Source organism: Otolemur garnettii, unplaced genomic scaffold (assembly GCF_000181295.1).
Source record: "Otolemur garnettii isolate 467f Iridium unplaced genomic scaffold, OtoGar3 scaffold00023, whole genome shotgun sequence".
Classification (NCBI taxonomy): Eukaryota; Metazoa; Chordata; class Mammalia; order Primates; family Galagidae; genus Otolemur; species Otolemur garnettii.
In genome coordinates this window covers 5,929,255-5,949,620 of record NW_003852418.1, presented here as the reverse complement: position 1 = coordinate 5,949,620, position 20,366 = coordinate 5,929,255, and positions in this window count along the sequence as shown.

The window sequence follows — 20,366 nt, the reverse complement described above, 5'->3', positions numbered from 1 at the left end:
GGCCATTTTTTGGTTGCAGCCATCATTGTTGTTTGGCGGCCCGGGCTGGGGATTCGAACCCGCCACCTTAGGTGTATGTGGCTGGCGCCTTAGCCGCTTGAGCCACAGGCGCCAGGCCCCTAAACTCTTTAAAATAACTTAGAGGTTTACTCTGAGCTGACTCTGTGTCACTGCAGGTACGGAACACTTGGCCTCAAGAGGTCCTGAGAAAATGTGCCCAAGGTGGCTGGTGTCCCAGAGGTTGCCATAAACAGGAAAAATTAACAAACTCTTCTGGTCAGTGGGACCCAGGAAAACCTTAACACCGAGTTGCCCTACCAAGAGAAGTGAGGTCTGACACACCTCATTACACGCCCTCCCCTTTGGAATCACCCTTTGTAATAATAAAATACTAAATTATTAAAACAGGCCCTAAGAACAAAAGGTTAAGCCACATCTGCAGGTTATCAATTTACTTAACAGATCACTTAGGGCCTGCTGGTTTGTCTCTGATTAGCAGACTTGCTTATTTTAACTTAAAACATTTCGAGCCCTTAGATAAAGCTTCATGTCTTTAATCAATTGAAAATCAAAAAATCTTGGAACCCACCTCTAACCTATAAACCTCTCTCCCTCCAAGATGTCCTGCCTTTTCAGGCCAAACCAATGTACGCCTTTCTTGTGCTGATTTATGATTTTACACATTATTCCTTTCTCTATAAATGTATGAAACCAAACTGCAGGACGTCTTAAAGGTGGCCATACCTAAGGACCTAGGGGAAATGGGAAATTGTAGCTAAATGTACCTTTATTTACAAAATAGTCATTGCACAATTTTATAAAATATTGACAAAATATTTCTCTATGTGTTGATCTATAAATATAAAAATATTAAAAAATAATATGTAGTGCAGAATACTTGTCTTTTAAGCCAATTACCATCTTTTAGTAATTTGCAACTAAATATTGATTTACTATATATATATATATTTTTTATTTACAATATTTTCTCTTTTTCCTTCCCATGTGGAATTTTGCCATCAGTCTGGCATATTTGGGGGCGTGATGGGATATCTGAGTGATGAATTCTGAGAGCAAGGCAAGGCGTCCTATGTGGCTCTGGCTTTTCAAGGATGATTAGACCATCTTCAGATGACAGGCCAGGAGAAGATGGGCAGGAATTTCTCAGAAAAAACCTCTTTAAGGTAGGGGGTGAAGGTTGCTGTGGTACATTTCTCCCTCATCTCAATGGTGTGAAAAATGTTACCTTCACCCCTAGTGGCCATAGTAATGAAAGGGACTTTTATTATTTGAACCAGATCTTATTTAGACAGAGTCTTGCTCTGTTGCCAGGCTAGAATGCTGTGGTGTCAGTCTAGTACACAGAAACCTCCAGACCCTAGGTTTAAGTGTCTTCCTGCTTCAGCCTCCTGAGTAGCTGGGACTATAGGTGCCAGCCAGGATGTCCGGCTAATTTTTCTATTTTTAGTGGAGACAGGGTCTCACTCTTGCTCAGGCTGGTCTCAAACTCCTAAGCTCAAGGGTTCCTCCCGCCTTTGCCTTCCAGAGTTCTAAGATTACAGGTGTGAGCCAACCCCCGGGCATAGAGCTGGATCTCTTGCAGTTGTAAGTGAAAAAGATGTGCTTTGAGTGGTAGAACAACATGGTGGTCAGTAGCTCCAAAATTGGAAGTCTCAGTTTCAATTCTCACTTTGTCCTGTGAACATCCAGTGACTGAATGGATCCCTTCTTGGCCCAGGAGACCCCGGAGAAACCCTAAAGCTGAGTTACTGGCCATGAGAAGGGAGGTCAGGCTCGCCTGGTCATGCCCGGCTCCCTTTTTGGAGACACTCTTTGTGACAATAAGAAATTATTAACAGGCCCAAGGCTATCTATACAAGACAAAAGCTTAAACCACACCTGCAGGCCGTCAATCTACTTAACAGATCATTTGACTCCCTTATATGTCCTGGGTGTCTCATCTCTGATTAACAGACTTCATTAACTTAAAACATTCTAAGCCTTTCGAAAAGGGTTCCTTCCTTCTTTCCTTCCTTCCTTCCTTCCTTTCTCTCTCTCTCTTCCCCCCTCCCTCTCTCTTTCTTTTTTTCTTTTTTTGGTAGAGACAGAGTCTTGCTTTATCACCCTTGCTAGAGTGCTGTGGCGTCACACAGCTCACAGCAACCTCCAACTCCTGGGATTAGGCGATTCTCTTGCCTCAGCCTTCTGAGTAGCTGGGACTACAGGCGCCTGCCACACACTGGCTATTTTTCTGTTGCAGTTTGGCCGGGGCTGGGTTTGAACCCACCACCCTCAGTATATGGAGCTGGTGGCCTGCCCACTGAGACCCAGGTGCCGCCCCAAGCTTCATTTCTTTAGCCAATTATAAATCAAGTAATCTTTGAACCCACCTATAACCTGTAAGCCACAGCCCCTATTTTCTTTTGTTTCCTTTCCTTTCCTTTCCTTTTCTTTCTTTTTTTTACCCCCCCCCCCCCCCCCCCCCCGCCTCAATGTCTCACCTTTTCAGGCCACTCAACGTACACCGTACAAGCGTTGATTTATGATTTTATGTGTAGATCCTGTCTCCATGAATGTATACAACCAAACTGTAAGCCAGGCCCAGCAGCTCCTGCCTATAATCCTAGCACTCTGGGAGGCTGAGGCAGGTGGATTGCTTGAGCTTAGGAGTTCAGCCTGAGCAAGAAGGAGATCACATCTCTACTAAAAATAGAAAAACTAGCCATGTATTGTGGTGGGCACCTAGTCCCAGTGACTTGTGAGGATGCATCAAAAGGATTTCTTGAGCCCAAGAATTTGAAGTTGTTGTGAGCTATGATGCCATGGCACTCTACCCAAGGTGATAGAGTGGGACTCTGTCTCAAAGAAAAAAACAAACAAATGAACGAAAAAACAAAATCTCAAACCCCAAACTATAACCCAGCTACCTTGGGCACATTTTCTCAGGGTTCTTGAGGCCAAGTGCTCCAGCCTGGCTGCACACATTCAGCTCAGAATAAACCTGTTTATATTATTTTACAGAATCTTTTTATTTTTCTATTAAGAGTCCCGTGCCCAGAACCCTAGGGAAGGGAGTCATTGGTTTAGCTTAGGTCAAGCTCCTTGGTCCCTCCAAGCCATCTAAGCTGTGGCCAGGGAAGTGAAGTCACACTGTACAGAATGGCTGCTGGTATAATAATTATGTGAATGGTGGGAAATTTTCCCAGAAAAAGGATAGGTGGTAGGTAAAGATTCATTCGGAATGCTCGTTTGGGAGTGGGTCTGTAGATACCTGTGACTTCATTGCTCAGCTGCTCAGTTTAACCTCAGTAGAATCTAGTTGGGTCAGGTAAGCCTCTCCAGGCTCAGATTCTTCTATTTGTTTTTCAGACTCCAAAGGGTCACAGCAACTATAAAAGAGGTCGTAGCACTGTCGGTGCTCATGGTCTGAGAGTGTCAGGCTGTTGGCTGGTTCAGGGATTCCTCTTTCCTGCGGCCCATGTTCAAGGAAGCTTGGAGAACAGAATGAGCTAGTTTCTGGTGTCATACTGAGCCCATTTCAAGTCCTGGCCCTGCTGTTACTAAGTTAGAAAGAGGGCCTTTGAGCCTTGGTGTCTTACCCATGAAATAGGGACAATGCCAGCCAGGTTGGGTTAGATAATAATCTGTGCACTGGTTTCTAAACTTGAACGTGCATTGGAATCACCTGCAGAACTTATTGCCGGAAACCTCTCCCAGGACTTCTGATTCAATGGGTTTGGGATGTGGCCTGATTATTTGCATTTTGAACAAGTTCCTGGTGATGCTGTTGCTGCTAACCTGGGGACTGACCACATTTTGAGAACCAATAGTCTCGCCTGAGGGGCATTCTGTGCCACCTTGCTATCCACTGCCCCCAACCCAGAGGACGTTTGGCAGTGTCTGGAGATACTTTTGATTGTCACAGCTGAGTAGAGTGATGCTACTGATGTCTGGGAGGTAGAGGGCAGGGATGCTGAACACACTTTAGCGCACAGGAACAACTCTCACAACAGAGAATTAGCCAACCCCACATCGCCAACCCAGCAGTGCCAAAGTGGAGAAACCCTGGTTTACAGCAAGGCTCTTGTCCTCGCTGTGTTTGGTGGCTGTGATACCCCAGCACAGTCACTTCATTTTTCTCAGCTCAGAACTGCACGGAATTAATTCCAAGAACATTTGCAGCTCTAACATTCAACAACTTCAACGACTTTTTTATTTATAAATATTAGTTGTCTATTTTTTTTTGAGACTTTGGGGGGAAAAATAAGAAGTTAACTGATGACTCCACACCGAGCCTCAGAGTCAAAGCATTCTATGATAGACATACTCTTATCTGACAATGTGAATGTTACTTTTTTGGCATTATTATTATTTTTATTACTGCTCAATCTTTCGTTGCAGCAAGCGTCTGATTTCTTTTCTGAATGTATTTATCTTCGTTCGTTCTCTACGAGGTTTCTGTTTCTACTCCTCCTCTTGAACACTGTTATTGTTATTAAATTTTTGCCTTTCTTTTTTTTTTTCTTATAGCATAACTGTGTACATTGATGCAATCATGGGGTACAGTGTGCTGTTTTCATGTACATTTTGAAATACTCTCATCAAACTGGTTAACATAACCTTCATGTCAGTTTCTGAGTTATTAAGTTAAGACATTCATACTCTGCTTTTAGAAAGATTCACTTGTACCCTTGTAAGATAAACCATAGAGGTGACCCCACCAATCCCCCTCTCTCCCCCCTATTAAATTTTAAGCCTTTTTAATTTTGTGAAGGCAAAAAGTGGAAACCTAATAAACACATGTGTATGTATAGAAAAAAAACCCAACTTCAGTCAAAAAGCACGTATTAAAGCGGCACCTGTAGCTCAGTGGGTAGGGCGTCAGCCACATACACCGAGGCTGGCGTGTTCAAACCCAGCCAGGGCCAGGTAAAATCAACAATGACAACTGCAACAAAAAAGTAGCTGAGTGTTGTGGTGGGCACCTGTAGTCCCACGTGTACTTGGGAGGCTGAGGCAAGAGAATTGTCTAAGCCCAAGAGTTTGAGGTTGCTGTGAGCTGTGATGCCACAGCACTCTACTGAGGGTGACATAGTGAGACTCTGTCTCAAAAAAGAAAAAAACCACTTATTAAGTACCAAATATATGCAAAACATGGTGGCCTTTCCACCCAAGGCACTTCTCTTATGTGGAATTTGTACACTTGGCAAAGACTTTGAAAAAGTGGTTGGGATTTTATATCCTAATGTATAGTGATTGCTTTTACAATCTTGCATTAATAGTGCTATGTTTTTTCCCTTGTCCTTAGTGGAATTTAGAAAAATGAAATCCCAGCATCCCGGCTTTTTATTTCTGTTTCCATGTCACAAATGCGTGCTCTAATGAAGGCTTTTGGGGGCATGAGCTTGCTAATTGGCAACCGTAACTATGGGCATATGTGTAAGCCACCATAATAAAAACTTTCACACTTAGTTAATTGAAGCCAATCTTTAGTTGGAGAATTAATAAAATATTTATTGCCATTAGTTCTGGTCTACAATATATTGTTAATTAACAGCAGCTCTCACAGTGACTAGCTGATTGAGGGAAAGTGCAGAAGCCCAGCAGGAATGGAACAGGCACAGGAGTCTTCCTTGGGTGAACGTTTGGCGGTTGTCTTTGGTTTCCACGCAGTTTGTGGTTGGAAAAAGTGGCATCTCAGCTAGGGCGACCAGTTTATCCCAGTTTGCCCAGGACTTTTACTAGTTTTTAACAGTGGAAGTTCCATGTCCCAGGAAATACCGCTGTCCTGGGCACACCTTGATGGTTGGTCTCCCTAGGGGAGACTGAAGACCCACCAGCAAGAGAAACACTCTCAAAGGAGACCAGCCAAGATAGACAAGGAAGACCTCCTTCATCTTCAGTGTTTGTTGATCTGTTTTATTCTTTGCTGATTAATGGGAATGTAGCTGGAATTAACAGGAAAAAGGGGGATGATCGTGGAGGGGAGGAGGCATCGGTTAGAGGAAGTAGCTGGTGCAAAGGCCCAGAGGAAACCCTGATGTATTCAAGGAAGCCTGGTAATGCAGAGCAGAAGGGATGGGGTAGGGAGAGTGGGATGAGAAAGAGCCAGCCTTCCAATTGTCAGATTTCCTCCACCAACCAACCTCGTCTTCTTGATGTCAACCTAATGCTTGAAATTTTTACCTCCCCGTGCCGGCATCTGCTCATCACAACTGTCTGGTGGGGGCACACGTGTTTCGGATCTTTTCTCTACCTAAACCCTGGCTGCACATTAGAATCCCCTGGGGCTTAAAAATCCCAATGTTGACTTCAACTCAAATGCATTAAATCAAGACCTCTGGAGGAAAAGAGGGTGTCACCAGTTTAAAAAAAAATTTCTCAGGCCATTATCATTATAATATAAAGCCAAGGTGGACACTGACTTATTCTTTGATCTCCAGTGGTCCCCAAACTTGGTTATCACGTTGGAACCTTCCAGGGAAGTTTTTAAAACTTTTCACGTTCAGGCAGCACCCAAACCCAATTAACTCAGGATCTTAAGGAGTGGGGTCCAGGCATCAGCAGTTTAAAACAGGTGATGCAAATGTGTAGGCAAGGTTGAAAATTACTGGCTTACAAATATCTGTGCATAGGACCCGTTGCTGCTCCAGGTCTTGGCAAGGGATTGTTGAAAGCTTATCTTGGAGCAGAGGTCAGTAGGTCTTAGCCCCAGCCTCGTGGGGTCTCATCTCTGAGCGTAGACATCTTAGCACAGCTGAACAGTGAGTGGACTGTACTCAGGTCTGATTTTCAGCTTTGCAGAGCCTTTCCTCTAAGATTCTAAATTTTAACAATTCCAACTTGTTCCCTTTGTTTCCTCAGCCTGCATGGGGGTAGTTTCTCCCTGCACTTGCCATCTCTGTTACACCGTTCTTTCTACCTTTTCAGCACCTCATTAGCAATTTTTATCTCGTTACCAATCATTTACGTTAAATTATTTCTATTAATATAAGTGGTATGATGTTTGTCTCCTGACCACATGTGGACAAGAGGAGATCATGGGACTGACGTTAATTGTTAATTGGATAATTTGTGTTCTTGGACAGAATAAATATGACAGAAAGAATATTCAAGGAGAGAATAGAAGAAAACATTCCTAAAATGAGCATAGATAGGAATGTTTAGCTCAAAAAGGGTTACCAAGCAAATTTAATGTAGAGGAACAAAACTAATAGCGAGACACATATTCTCATGAAACTATTCTATTCCAAAGAAATAGAAGGAGCCTGATGAAAATTTAGGCAGAAGGCTCTGCACCTGTGGCTCAAGTGGCTAAGGCGCCAGCCATATACACCTAAGGTGGCGGGTTCGAATCCAGCCCAGACCTGCCAAACAACAATGATGGCTACAACCAAAAAGTAACTGGGTGTTGTGGCAGGCGCCTGTGGTCCCAGCTACTTGGGAGGCAGAGGCAGAAGACTCACTTGAGCCCAGGAGTTGGAGGTTGCTGTGAGCTGTGATGCCACAGCACTCTACCCAGGGGGACAGCTTGAGGCTCCATCTCAAAAAAAAAAAAATTCAAATGGCCTCAGCTTTTAACTCTGACATTAGATTTTAGAAAAAGATGAAGCAAGGAAGACAATGGAAGGAAAAAAAATAGGATCCAAAATCTCATTGAAGTTGATATTCACATATGATTCAAATATATGAGGATGTAGGAAGTATGTATCATCCATAGCTCCTGCTTGGGAAAAGAAAGTGGAGAGGAAATACTTTAAAATGTGATTCAGTCAACCAAGAGATAAATTCAAATACAGAATTCACAAGAAAAGCATCTAGCATTGCTGGAAAAGAAAGTAGTTGTAGAGTGGTATGCTCTGAAACTATTTACATATAAATTTAAATAATCATGGAAAAATTATGAAACAGAATGTAGCTATTATAATTCTTAAAGCAAAATATACATAAAGACATAATGCCAAAATTTAAAAGACTGAGACAAAAATTCCAAGAGCATGTCACCGAAAACAGATGATGTGGCTGAGGAGAGAGTGAAGATGGAGAAGGGAACGGTGCTCTTCTTGCTCTCCAGAGTTGTCAGGAGCTACTTTTTTGTTTTTTCAAGCTGAAAACATCAAACATATAAGTCAAAGCATGTTATGTAAAGATATAAAAATAATCACCAGTAGACCAAAAAACATCCTGTTTACAAGAGGAGCAGAAGGTAGGAAAAATGAGAAAATAAGGGAATGGAAGCATATAAAACATAAAACAAGAAAATGGAATTAAGACCAAAGATATCTGTTCTGGAAGAACACGTAAATTAAAATGCACACACACTCTCATGAAAAGAAAATGACTCTCAGGTTGGGTGAATCTAGTCCAAATTCAACCATATGCTGACTTCAAAGCACAAACCTGAAATGAAATAATTAAGGCAGAATAGTTACAAATACACCAGCCAAATGCAAACAAGAAAGAGGCAGGAGCCAAAAACTACCGTCAGAGGAAGGGGATGTGGGGCAAATGTTATTAAATGAACCAAGAGGCTCACGTAAACTGATGGAGGAGTTAATCCACAATCCAGATATAACAGTTACGAATATAAAGTAGCGTATAAATATGTATAGGAAAAAGTTGAGAAATGAGTGGAAAAGTGATTAGCGAGGACTTGTTTAATTTTTGACAGATCAAATTGACAAAAATATAACTTAGGCTATGGAGTATTTGAATTACAGAGCAACTTAAGTGATGAACACACAGCCCCAGACCCAGCCTCCCTCAGGTTCTGGAAGGGGAGCTCAAGAACCTTACATCTTCTTCCCTAGACAATTACCCTTCATCACTTGGGTCCTGGGGGTGAAAGGGAGGGAATGAACAAACAGTTGGAAAGGTGGGGGTTTTGCTTTGTTTTTTTAGACAGTGTCTCTCTCTGTTGCCCAGGCTAAAGTGCCATGGGGTCAGCCTAGTTCATAGCAACCTCAAACTCCTCGGCTCAAGAAATCCTCCTGCCCCATCCTTCCAAGTCTCTGGGACTGTAGGCACCCACTTACGAGAACTGGCTAATTTTTCTATGTTTAGTAGAGACGGGGTCTCACTTTTGTTCAGGCTCGTCTGGAACTCCTGAGCTCAAGGGATCCTCCTGCCTCAGACTCCCAGAGTGCTGGGATTACAGGCGTGACCTACTGCTCCTGGTCTGGAAAGGTGGTCTGGAATCCCTCATACCTGGACTTTGTTCTTAGTACCAGGAATAATGCTGTGCAATCTTGGGCAAGATGCTTTGCCTCTCTGAACCTCACCATCTTTATCCATAAAATGTATAATCCCTCCTTTACAGAGTTCTCACAAAAATTAAATAAGGCCCTCTTTGGAGAGCCAGCAGGGCTTGACCACAGCAGAGAATATGTTTTCTTGTAGGATGATCAACAGCTGGCATAGTGTGAAATCCATTATGTGATTGTTACAGAGCTACACATCCATACATCTATAGGAGGGTTTCTTGGCTTTAGCACCGCTGACATTTTAGCTGGATAATTTTCTGTAGTGGGGGAAGCAGGCTCTCCCAGTTGTGACAACCAAATAGTCCTCCAGACATTGCCAAGTGTCCCCTGGGAGAAATTGCCCTCAGTTGAGAACCATGGAAACAGAGAGAAATTTGGAAAAATGCTCTCCAGAAGTGTTTTTGGTTTTTTTGAGCAGAGTCTCATTCTTTTGCTTGGGATAGAGTGCAGCGTGCCATGGCATCAGCCCAGCTCATAGCAATCTCAACCTCCTAAGCTTAAGTGATCCTCCTTCCTGAGCCTCCTGAGTAGCTGGGACTATAGGTGCCTGCCACCATGCCTGGCTAATATCTTCTATTTTTACTAGAGAGAAGGTCTCATTCTTGCTCAGGCTGTTCTTGAACTTCTGAGCTCAAGTAATCCTCCCACCCAAGCCTCCCAGAGTGCTAGGATTATAGGCCTGAACCACCCCACCCAGCCAGTGGATGATTTGTGTCCCCGGGTGGTGACATTTGGGGGGCATTTTCTTTCATCGTCCTGTTCTGCACTTTGGAATGCAGAATCTACAAAGCACACACATTAAGATGGTGAAGGAAACATCCATGTTCAATGACTTAACGTTATTCTCATTTATTCTGTGGCACCAGAGGCCGAGCTGTCCCCTCTCTGCCCTCCACTCTGCCCCTGGACCCTGAGGAGACACATGTGCAAGCCTTTTTTCTGTGGCGGCTGCAGTTGGCGCCTCATAAGAGCTTAATAAATGAGTGTCTCCTGTGGCTCCTTTTACTCCAAGAGAGGATGAGGGGATCAGTTCAAAGTCGTCTTCCCCAGGGCAAATGAAACGGGGCGGTCTTTGTATAAAGATGTTAACATCTTCATGATTTTATTTCAAAGGAGCAGACAGAAATCTACCAAAGCAGCACACACGAGGCAGGAGTGCACCTGAGCTGCTTTGCTTACGGCAAAAACCTCAAAGACCCTGAAAGCGTAGCACCCTCGTGTTTATGTCGCAGCTCCGCAGCGCACGAGAAATGTGCCATTGAGCCTGATTTCTCCATTATTCCGTGGCGTTCTGATTTTTAAAAGAGATCAAAATTCCATTTTTCCCAAAGAAAAGGAACGCAGATTCACAGATTTCATTACCAACTTAAAACAAATTGAGCAAAAAATTAGGGGGAATGTTTTTTTTTCCCCATACCCAGCAAGGCCTCCTTAGAAAACCGGCAAACATCTGTGCGCTTAAGTACCTTCTGTTAAGGTCTAAGGAAGTCAGCTTCTGGAATATGTGTGAATTCACTGACTCTGCCTCCCTTTCAAAAAACTGAATAAGAAATGAAATCATCTTTTCGTTTTTTAAAAAGTGTAAGAAAATGATACATCTGCCGAGAAAGTTAGGCTGGGGCGTTCACATCTTGTAATAAACGGATATAAAACCCCGCGTTGGGCTAGAACTGGGCAAGACGCTGGGGCAGCGTTTGGATTTTCTGTTCTGAGATTTTTATTCTTTGTTTTAAAAATTACATTGAGCGCTCTTTCTGGAACTAGTAAAATACTTGTTTTCTCTAGGACTCTGTTCTCAAACACAGTAGCCAGTAACACGAGGCTATTTCCATTAATATAATAAAATGAAAGTTTCAGGGCCGGCACCTGGGGCTCAGTGAGCGGGGAGCTGGCCTTATATATGGAGGGTGGTGGGTTCAAACCTGGCCCCGGCCAAACTGCAACAAAAAAATAGCCAGGTGTTGTGGCAGGTGCCTGTAGTCCCAGCTACTCTGGAGGCTGAGGCAAGAGAATCGCTTGAGCCCAAGAGCTGGAGGTTGCTGTGAGCTGTGCCACCACGGTGCTCTACTGAGGGCGACAAAGTGAGACTGTCTCCAAATAAATAAATAAATAAATAAATAAATAAAAGTTTCAGATCCTTAGTCTGATTAGCCACATTTTAAGTGTCTGTAGCCATGAGCAGCTAGTGGCTACTTGCCATCAACTTTAGAAGATTTGGAAAATAAAGACAAGTATAAAGGAGAAATCACCATATCTCTGCCTGCTCCCTCTGGAATTGCTGGAGTGACGTGGTAGATTTCCTTCTGATCGTTTTGGAATTTTCCATATGAAATAAAAAAAAAATTGCCTTCCTTGCGGTAAACGTTATGCGTCTGCCTTGTGTATCTCACTTTCCGTCTAATGTTTCATCATGAAAATCTTCCCATCTTAAAATGCATTCTTTGAAAACGTAATTTCTAGATTTTCCTCTTTGGAAAGACAATGCTTTATTGTAGGAAATCGAAGTAAAAAAGAAAGCAAAATCCCCTTGCAATCTCAACTTCTATCAGAGATGAAAATCCTCCACCATTTGGTGGCCTGCTTTTAGATAAGTCTTTAGGCCTAAGGACAGAGATGGACACCTGGCTGGTTAATTTTCTTAGGGACACTGGCATGTCAGTGAATGTAGACATCCCTGTCCTTTGTCCCTCTTATTATATTAGCTGTAGATTATTCCCTGACGTGGGTGTTATGTTGGATTCACGTGGCTTCGTGTCACCAACACCACCCCTCTTCTGCAATCTTTCTTCCTCCAATCTTTTTTTCTTTTTGTCCTTTCTCCTGTCTTTTCTGCTCCCTTTCCTCCTCCTTCCCTCCTCTTCTTCCTTCCATAAATGTTTTCTGTGCTGGGTCCTTTGCTAGTGTGAGGAATAGAACGGTGAAGAAAGTAGTCCATTTCCTGCTCTCATTATAGCCTTGTGGGGGAGGCAGGAAGGACAGTGGGCTGAAATGTTAACAAATAACGATTCAGTTCCAGATCGGGGGGTGCTATGGAGGAGGCAGACTGGCTGATGCCGAGCATAGTGGGTTAAAGCCTGGGCCCAGGAGCCAGCGGGCCTGGATCCAGACTCCCCTATCCCTCTGCTTCCTCGGTGGCCTTGGGCAGTGAAGGGGTCAGAGGGCTGCACCTGAAGAGGGATGAAGCCTAGTGAAGTGACTGTCGCTGGGGGGTCAGAGGTCAAAGGTCCTGCACTTGGGATCTGGATGGATGCCTGACCACCAAGGTGGTTTTCCACCAAGGTGCTTTTGTCTCCTTGCAGGATATTATTAGACATCTGGAGACATATTTATTGTCATAACTGAGGAGTGTGTGTGGTGCTGCTGGCATCTGGTGGGTGGAGGGATCACTGCTCGGCACCCTACAGAGTGCAGGATGGCTCTGCCACAGGAATCTGGACCATGATGTCTCTAGAAGGTGCCAGGACTTACTTGGGTGGCGGGAGGGTCTGTAGGAGGAGGGCTGGCAGTGAGGACAGGAGAGAAGGGTTTGAAGAGAGCTGTACTAGAGGCAAAGGAGACTGGCCAGGACAGTGAGGAGCATAGAGGATGTTCACTGCAAATTTGCATCTTGACAGAGAGCAGCTCCAGCTGGAGAGGCTGCGGGGAGGGGAGATTGGAGGTGCCAAGAGCTTCAGTGGAGACAGAAGGTGCAGGTGCTGAGCATTTGGGGAATTGGTTAAGCAGGATGGTAAAAGGTGGGGTCCAGAGAGCATGGTGAGGGAGGGTTGGGGAGGAGGGAGTGGGGGACGAGGGGTCGGGTGTGCAAAAGCCAAAAGGCAAGGACAGAGTGGCAGGTGCCATCCTTGGCCCCTCTGGCAGTGTCATTCATGCTGGAGGCCATGCTACCCTGGGCTGACTTGGTGGGATGAAGGTGTCCTGGGGGACAGTGACCAGAGCAGTTGTACTGTGGGAAGCCCCTGGTGTTGAGGTCAGGCTCCATGGGGAGCCTGTCCAGGCAGGGTCCAGCTGCTTTGCCTGAGGACGGGACCTCCCACCAGCTGGACCGCATAGCTGTGGGCAGTCCAGTGGGTGCCAGAGACTTCTAGGGCATTGTCCAGTGTCCCGACCAGCTATTGCCTCTGCTGAGGACAGGTCCAAAGGCTGAGGGAACAGTGGCCTTAGCTTGCCTCTGTTCATATCATAAATGAGTGAACCCAAAAGGCGAGGCTGATGAGCCAAGAAGTCCTAGGTTCAAATCTCAGCTCTGCCACTTGCTAGCTGGGTGATCTCAGGCAATCGATTTGGCTCTTTGAGATTTAGTTTCCTCTTTGGCAGGATTGCTGGAAGATTAAATAAGATTAGCCTTGTGACAGTGCACTATCAACCCTAAAGTGCTATTCCATTGTGAGAGATATGAATAAGACCCTTGAAAAGGAGGCAGAAATGGCCCTTGAAGTTGTTGAGTGGCGGATGCTAACCAGATACAGCTTGGGAGGGAAACAGAAAAGATGCCCTGGGTTTGAAATGTCACCCGAAGCAGGGTCAGTGTGTGGCATTTCCGAGCTTACTGTTCAAGGCTGAGTCACGAAGAGAATGGCTGAGAGGACTTGGCCTTCACACTTACTGCTTCCAGCGCTCTGCAGAAGGGCAGGGATGGAACCACAGGGACAGTCCTGCCAAGCAAGCGTTGTCTCTTCCCACGTGGTTCCCTCTGTGCCACCTGGATGGCTTGGACCGTACACCTGGGAGCCCGGTTCTTTGCTTGCCTGCCCTCCTTTCATCATCGCCACACTCTGGAAAGGGAGCACTTTCATCCCCATTTCACAGATGAGGAAGCTGAGACCCAGTGGACGGATTAACCAGCCTTGGATGGCGTGGCTCATTAATGACAAATGATGCCACTAGGGATTTAAACTCCAGCCAGGCTGCCCTCTTCCAGAAAAGATTCTTTTACCCTCCTGTCTCCCAGGTTTCCTGCTGAAAGTAGTTGGTGGAAGGGTTCGGGAGTTTTGTCAGATAGGGATAGTGTAAGAGCTGTTTGGGACCCCAGGATTCAAGGAGATAGTGATGGTGGTCCCACGGCCCAGGGGTGGCCTACGTGGGACAGATGGCAACTAGGTGGCTGAGCTAGAGGCAAAGCTGTGGCATGAGTAGGGGAGACTTTTCCCTTTAATTTTGCTTTAACTGGAGAATTCAGTTTGCACACCAGCAGCGATCACCTGCTTTGCTGTCTCAACAAACACAGGTTTCGTTCATGAGACTGAGGCAATCTAATGAATGGCCTTCCTGGTTTCTCAGGCCATGAGTCAGACAAGGCATTGTTCCTGGGAGGCATTGCAGGAGATGGGCCTATTTATCCAATGATGATGCATTTTTGAGCACCTGCTGTGTGCAGACCTCTGCTCTGAAGGACAAAGAAAGTCCCTGAGCTAAGTCATTCATGGGCTGCAGGAGGAAGCCGGGAGCCTTGTACACTGGATAGACCCCAGCTCAACCCTTAGTGCTCAGCTCACGCCATTGCCACCAACAGAAGCCTTTTTGGAATCTTCCCCAGCACAGCTGGTGGCTCTGAGCTCTGTGCTTCCTCTCTGTATTGATCACGTGAGCATCAATATCCTCTTCCCACATCTGTCTCCCCACTAGCCTAGGGACTACTGTCTCCCCCATCTCAGAAGCCCTAGGGCAGAGGTCCTCAAACTTTTTAAACAGGGGGCCAGTTCACTGTCCCTCAGACTGTGGGAGGGTTGGACTGTGGGCCCCGAGATGAGTCAGCTGCTAAGCAGGACAGGCAGCAGCAGCAAAAACACTCTGTGGGCTGGATAAATGTCCTCAGCGGGCCGCATGTGGCCCACGGGCTGTAGTTTGAGGACGCCTGCCCTAGGGTATAGCACAAATTCTGAACACAGAACTGTTTAGAGAGAATGTGTGCACCCTCCCTTGTAAGGCAGTTAGCTTTTGAGTGTTGCCTGAGTGCATATGGCTGGAGGAGTCTAGGGGGAATTAAGCCCCCATGGATTTGGGGGTCATGGATTTGGAGGGCGCCAGGTAGAGTGTGTTCCAACAGTTCTCAGGAAGACTCCTCGGATCTACACCATAACCCTGTGAGGTCGGTTATTGTCCCTGTTTTAAAAATGAGCAAGCTGGTTCTCAGGAAGCAAGAAAACTTGACCTAAAAAAGTGTCTCTCTGCAGCAGCTCCAGAACCAGGACAGAGCTCCAGCCTGGCTATGTATCCATGTAGCAAATATGTGTTGAAAGTCTGATGTGATGGTTTTCAAAGTGAACTCGCTGAGCCAACAGCAGCATCACTGGGAACTTGCCAGAAATGAAAATTCTCAGGCTCCACCTCACACGTACTGATCCAGAAATTGTGGGAGTGTGGCAGACCCTCTGTGTCCTAACGGGTTCTCTGCTGATCATGTCGCACACTAAGGTTTGTAAGCCGCTGGCCTTCCCGCAGAGTGCTGGGGGAAGAGGGACCAGGGAGGGATGGAGCTGGGGAGAGACTTGTCATAGTTAACCTGGACTCCAGCTGGAATGATTCCTTGAGGTGAAACAGAGGCTGTGGTTATACTCAGGGTGGGGACAGTAACAAGAGCAGAGTTTAGTGACACTTCCCTTGGCCACACAACCTCTCAATAGCTGCACTGCCACTGCCCTATTTTTAAAAAATCAACAGGCGATTTTCTTTTTTTTTTTTTAAATTTCAGACAGAGTCTCATTCTGTTTCTTTGGCTGAGTATCATGGCATCATAGCTCACAGCTCATAGCTCATAGCTCAAACTCCTGGGCTGGAGTGATCCTCTTGGCTCAGCCTCTCTAGTAGCTGGGACTGCAGGTAAGTGCCACAATGCTGGGGTAGTGTTTCTACTTTTTTTTTTTTAGAGACAGTGTCTCACTTTGTTGCCCTTGGTAGAGTGCCATGGCGTCACGGCTCACAGCAACCTCCAGCTCTTGGGCTTAGGTGATTCTCTTGCCTCAGCCTCCCAAGTAGCTGGGACTACAGGTACCTGCCTCAACACCTGGCTATTTTTTTATTGTAGTTTGGCCAGGACCGGGTTCGAACTCACCACCCTTGGTATATGGGGCCAGCACTCTACTCACTGAGCCACAGGAGCCACCCAGTTTTCCTACTTTAGTAGAGACAGGGTCTCACTCTTGCTCAGGCTGGTCTCAAACTCCTGAGCTCAAGCAATCCACCAGTCTTGGGCTCCCAGACTGTTAAGATTACAGGCCTAGCCACCCTCCTGGCCTTTAATATGCAATTTTAATTCAATGTTCTTGGTCCAAGACAGATCAAGTGGACAAAAATTAACTAAGAATATAAAGACATAAGCAAAATAATCAGCAAGGTAGATATAGATGGAAGTCTGATAAATTATTGAACCAGGTTAGAGTTCCCTTCTGCCTCTCTACAGTAGATTTGGAGAAGCACGGCTGCATTAAACCCTCTCCCTTTTCATCCAAATCCCAGGTCATTTCTAGTTGGGAGAAATGGAGGGAGATTTTAGCCTGGATAGAACACATTCTTCTTTACTTCCACAAGGATGGAACCTTTCCACACTCACGCCTCTACGCAAGTGTTGAATTATTGAAATCCAAGAAATACTATTTGGTACTTCAAGTAGGCTCTGGGAGCCCCAGAGAGCAGCACCTCAGAATAGCTGCTTTATTTTTCTTTGCGAAGTTAAAAGAAAAACACAAAAGTAGTGAATTTGCAAGCCCAACCGGTGGGAAGATTTTGTTACATTTACCTCAAGTATATTTTTAATACAGGAGATAAAGCATTACAGATAAAATTGGAGCACCGTTTGGTTGACACTCTCAAATTTTATTCTTTTTCCTTTCTAGAGTCAAACCACTATCATGTGGGAATGCTTTTTACACGGATTTACTCTGGGTCTCTTCACACTGTGCTTTGTCACAGAAGGCCACTTTTGACCTCTGTTCTTATTGATATGTTTAATCCAATCTATTCATTATAACCAAGTATTCTGTCCTGTGATACCCAGTTATAATGAATAGATTGGAGTTTCTCATCTTTTGTTTCTCATTGTATATTTAGATTGTTTCCAATTTTTCACCATAACAAATGATGCTACCAGCAGTTTTCTTGCCCTGGATCTCATTGGGCACACACTGGAGAGTTTCCATGGGGCACGTCAGTAGAGTGGGGTCATTACCATGTACAGTTTCAATTTTACTAAGTGTTGCTAAATGCTCTCCAAGTTCCCTCTACTGACATGTGTCCTCTCCAGCAGTATAGGAGAATACCATAGTTTCACATCCTCTCCAAAACTTGATATCGTCAGAATGTTTTTTTTTTTAATTGTTGCTAGTTCCATGGAAGAAAAAATGATACACCTCTGTGGTTTTAGTTGACCAGGAGTTCCTTTTGTTTGGAAGAGATCCTGGTGGGGTGGGAGAAAGTCTGACCTGATGTTGGTGGACTTAGATTCTTGTCTGGCTCTGCTGGCAACTTGAATTGGAGATTGGGCAAGCCCCTTGTCCTCTCCAGTCTTCTGTGAGGTCATTGGGCCAGATCGTCTCTAAGGAGGACACCATGGAGCAATGGGACTCTTCTGACCCATGGTGTTTGGAGTTTCCAACAACAAGATTTGCACAGGAAACTTCCTTTACCACTTAGCTTTTACACTAAGATCCCAGGATCATTTCCTCTTAGGAAATGTTTCTCCAATTAATGATACAATTCTAGCATGGGAATCTAAAGCAGTGGTTTTTTGTCCTGGCTCTACCATTTACCTATAGCATGGCTGTGGATGGATAACCAGATGTTGACAGTCTGGTAGGCTCCAGCTTAAATCTGTTTCAAGGACAAGGAGGCTTACACCTGGGAGGCCCAGGTGAAAGGTCATTTTCCTGATAAGGAGGTCTATACCTGGGAAGCTCAGGGGAAAGTTCATTTTCCCAGCAAGGATCAGACTCATGATTAGCCATAAGACCCAGGCTCTAAGTGCAGCTCTGACATGCAGTACTTCCTAAGGCAGACTCTTTGCTCTTGGCTTTGGCTAACCTGGTTTTCATGAAGTAGAGGACGTAACTTCCTGTGAGGAAGCCTTCCTTGAGGCTTGCTGGCTGCTTCCGCGTTGGCAGGAACTTGGCTCGAGGACCTGCAGACCTCATGGAGAGGGATGTAGAGTTGCCAGATTTAGCAAATAAATATAACTATATTTGCATGCGACGTTCTAAAAAATTATCCATTCTTTATGTGAAATTCAGAATTAACTAGGCATCTTGTATTTTATCTGGCAACCTTAGGTAGGAGGTGAGAATGGAGGGACTATAAGAAATAAATGAAGATTGGATAGTCTAGCTGGACAAGTGAGCATTTGGTTACTGGAGGTGTACAAGCAGAGGTTAGATAAACTACAGGCGGAGATGCTGTGTGTGTATGCAGGGTTCTTGTTGCCTCTGCTGGCCTGCTTCCAAAGACACTGTTACTCCGAACAGCTAGTGGATTATCTTGGATGGTGAGAATAAGCAGACTACCCAGGCTTGGTGACTCATGCCTGTAATTCTAGCACTTTGGGAGGCCCAGGTGGGAGGATCACCTGAGGCTAGGAGTCCAAGAGGAGCTTGGGCAAAAAAGTGAAATCTCATCTCTATAAGATTTTTGTGTTGTTGTTAAGACAGAATCTAACTATGTCACCCTGAGTAGGGTACTGTGGTATCATAGCTCACAGCAACCTCAAATTTTTGGGCTCAAGTGACTCTCTTGCTTCGGCTACTCAAGTAGCTAGGATTACAGGTGCCTGCCATAATGCCTGGCTAGTTTTTCTATTTTTAGTAGAGACAGGGTCTTACTCTTGCTCAAGCTGGTCTTGAACTCTTGAGCTTAAGCAATCTACCCGCATTGGCCTCCCAGGGTGCTAGGATTATAGGCATGAGCCACTTGGCCCAGCTCTACAAGAAATTTTATTTATTTATTTATTAAATTATTCACTTAGAGACAAAGTCTCACTTTGTCGCCCTCAGTGAAGTGCTGTGGCATTTTAACTTATAGCAACCTTAAACTTCTGGGTTCAAGCAATTCTCTTGCCTCAGCCTCCTGAGTAGTTGGGACTACAGGTGGCCCCCACATTGCCCAGCTATTTTTTTTTTTTTTTTTTTTTTGAGACAGAGCCTCAAGCTGTCCCCCGGGTAGAGTGCTATGGCATCACAGCTCACAGCAACCTCCAACTCTTGGGCTCAAGCGAGTCTCCTGCCTCCGCCTCCCTCCCAAGTAGCTGGGACCACAGGCGCCCGCCACAACGCCCGGCAATTTTTTTTTTTTGGTTGCAGCCGTCGTTGTCTGGCGGGTTCGGGCTGGGGATTCGAACCTGCCACCTTAGGTGTACGTGGCTGGTGCCTTAGCCGGTTGAGCTATAGGTGCAGAGCCCAGCTATTTTTTAGAGATGGGAGTCTTGCTCTTGCTCAGACTGGTCTTGAACTCTTGAGCTCAAGTGATCTACCCACTTCGGCCTCCCAAAGTGCTACGATTGCAGTCATGAGCCACCTTGCCTGGCCTACTATAAGAAATTTTAAAAAGTTGATTGGGTGTGGTGGCAGGCACTTGTAGTCCCAGCTCCTCAGGACTGAGGCAGGAGGATCACTTGAGCCCAGGAGTTTGAGGCTGCAATGAGGCATGATCATGTCACTGTACTTCAGAGAGAGAGACCCTGTCTCTTAATAAAAGAAAGAAAAAAGGCAGACTAGCACTCCATTCTTCCCTGTTTGTGTGGTTGGAGCATTGTGCGACTGTGGTTCTTGAAATGTGGTCCCTATACCACAACAGAGATCACAGCATCAGCAATATCAGCATCCCCAGGGGATGTGGGAGAAGTGCGGACTCTCTAGTCCCCAGCCCCCATTCTGCTGACTTAGAAACTCCAAGGGAGGGTCTAGTAATCTGTGTCTTAAGAAGCCCTCCAGAAGATTCTGATGCATGGCCAAGCTTGAGAACTATGAGAACAGAGCATTGAATTAGAAAGCTGCCCTGAGATCCTAAAACCATTGCTTTGAGCTCAATTTCTCTGGGGGTGGAGTGAAGCTGGGAACTGCATTTAGGGTGAGGACATGGGAGGGCGAGGTGCTGAAGCTCTGGGAGGCGTGTCCTGCACAGCAG